Raw genomic sequence first — 2,756 nt, forward strand, 5'->3', positions numbered from 1 at the left:
GCCAATTGCGCCACGGAGACAGTTCTGCTCCACTCTCACCACCATCAGAACATATCTTCAAAGCCATCAGCCCAAAGAAAAAAAGCGCCGCACCACCACTGGGTGGGCTCGAACCTCCAACTTTTCGGTTAACAGCCAATCGCGCTAGCCAATTGCGCCACGCGACAGTCCTGCTCCACTCTTACCACCATCAGAACATATCTCCAGAGCTATCACCCCAAAGAAAAAAAAGCGCCACACCACCACCGCGTGGGCTCAAACCTCCAACCTTTCGGTTAACAGCCGATCGCGCTAGCGTATTGCGCCACGGAGACAGTCTTGCTCCACTCTCACCACCATCAGAACATATCTTCAAAGCTGTCAGCCCAAAAAAAGCGCCGCACCACCACCGGGTGGGCTCGAACCTCCGACGTTTCGGTTACAGTGTCATCATCAGCTGGTCCAGATTGCATTTCGTCAAAAATGTTGAAGTGTACTCAAGTCTATTCTTCTTTAATATTGTCAAAACTTTTTGAACAGTCATTACAGACGTCCACACTGCCATCTGACTGGAAGACTGGGAAGGTGGTCCCTGTGCATAAATCTGGTGATGTACATTCCCCCAATAACTACCGTCCCATATCGTTAACATCCATTCCAGTGAAAATCTTAGAGCATGTCATATACTCGCACCTCATTGAATTCCTTGAATCTAATTCCTTCTTTAGCATTTATCAGCATGGCTTCCGTAAGACAGTTTCATGCGAAACACAGTTGCTGTGTTTTACTAACGACTTGTTTATTAACGCAGATCTTGAATTTGATACTGACTGCATATACTTAGATTTCGCTAAAGCATTTGACTCCGTTTCACACGCACTAATCATTTTCAAACTTACTCAGCTTAACATCGACCCCAATGTACTTACATGGATTAAAGAATTCCTCTCTAACCGCAGCCAGTACGTGACAGCTAATAATTTTTGTTCACCTAATTCCGCAGTATCATCTGGTGTACCGCAAGGGTCCGTTTTAGGGCCACTCCTTTTCTTAATTTACATTAATGATCTTCCTTCTTGTGTTTCTTCTTCTACTGTCCGACTCTTTGCAGACGACTGCGTCCTCTACCAGAAAATAACCAGTCATGTCGATCACCTTAACCTTCAACGCGACCTAGATAGCATATTCGCATGGTGTAACACATGGTTCATGACACTTAACATATCTAAATGCAAGAGCATGCAAGTTTCACGTCGCACTACCACCCACTGTCCGCGTACTTATTCCCTCAATAACATTCCATTACCATCTGTTGACAATTACAAATACCTTGGTGTTCACATATCTTCTAATCTTTCCTGGAATAAACACACAGAATATGTGATTAACAACGCTAACCGCATGCTTGGTTATCTGCGCCGTAACTTTTCCTCTGCGCCATCGTCACTCAAGTTAACACTGTATAAAACATTGGTCAGACCAAAATTAGAGTACGCATGCGCCATATGGGACCCAACTCATGCCATTCTCATTCAATCTCTCGAAACCACTCAGAATCGCGCAGCACGTTTCATTTTATCGAATTATTCACGTCATTCCAGTGTCACATCCATGAAGAGCACCCTAAACTTGCCTGATCTTTCATTGCGCCGCACATTGTCTCGCCTTAACCTTTTTCACAAAATCTATCATTATAACAGCCATTTGAAGGACGCCCTGTTTCATCCACCTCGCTTCATATCACCAAGGATGGATCATCGCTTTAAGGTGGGCCTACCATCCTGTCGCACCAGACTATATAATGATTCATTCGTGCCAAGGACAAGCGCCGCCTGGAACCACCTTCCCGCCTCCATCGCCTGTATAACGGACCAAAAAGACTTCAAGCTCGCCATACATGATGCCCTGTAGAATTTTTCTTTTTTTTCCTGTTTTCTGTTTTTTTTTTTTCTTTTTTTTAACTTTTAACTGCACTTACGATTGTTCAAACCACTCCTTTCTGTAGTGCCTTCGGGCCTTGAAAGTACCTTTAATAAATAAATAAATAAATAAACAGCCGATTGCGCTAGCCAATTGCGCCACGGAGACAGTCCTGCTCCACTCTCACCACCATCAGAACATATCTTCAAAGCTATCAGCGCAAAGAAAAAAGCAACACACCGTTCCCAGGAGGGCTCGAAACTCCAACCTTTCGGTTACCAGCCGATCGCGCTAGCCAATTGCGCCACGGAGACAGTTCTGCTCCACTCTCACCACCATCAGAACATATCTTCAAAGCCATCAGCACAAAGAAAAAAAAAGCGCCGCACCACCACTGGGTGGGCTCGAACCTCCAACCTTTCGGTTAACAGCCGATCGCGCTAGCCAATTGCGCCACGGAGACAGTCGTTTTCCACTCTCACCATAATCAGAACATATCTTTAAAGCTATCAGCCCAAAGAAAAAAAAGCAACGCACCAGTCCCGGAGGGCTCGTACCTCCAACCTTTCGGTTAACAGCCGATCGCGCTAGCCAATTGCGCCACGGAGACAGTCCTGCTCTACTCTCACCACCATCAAAACATATCTTCAAAGCTATCAGCCCAAAGAAAAAAAAGCGCCGCACCACCACCGGGTGGGCTCGAACCTCCAACGTTTCGGTTAACAGCCGATCACGCTATCCAATCGCACAACGGAGACAGTCCTACTCTCACCACCGTCAGAACATTTCTTCAGAGTTATCAGCCCAAAAAAAAGTGCCGCACCACCACCGGGTGGGCTCGAACCTCCAACCTTTCG

At 46.0% G+C, this 2,756-nt stretch overlaps 1 long non-coding RNA gene across 1 annotated transcript; it reads left to right on the forward strand.

Moving 5' to 3' along the window:
- The first annotated feature begins 427 nt into the window (after window positions 1-427).
- Window positions 428-1,805, forward strand: LOC119169193 (uncharacterized). Its single transcript, XR_005109550.2, has 2 exons — window positions 428-586; window positions 1,680-1,805. It is a non-coding gene; the product is annotated as an uncharacterized LOC119169193 (long non-coding RNA).
- Window positions 1,806-2,756: the final 951 nt, after the last annotated feature.

The sequence above is a fragment of the Rhipicephalus microplus genome, unplaced genomic scaffold (assembly GCF_043290135.1).
Source record: "Rhipicephalus microplus isolate Deutch F79 unplaced genomic scaffold, USDA_Rmic scaffold_13, whole genome shotgun sequence".
Taxonomy (NCBI): domain Eukaryota; kingdom Metazoa; phylum Arthropoda; class Arachnida; order Ixodida; family Ixodidae; genus Rhipicephalus; species Rhipicephalus microplus.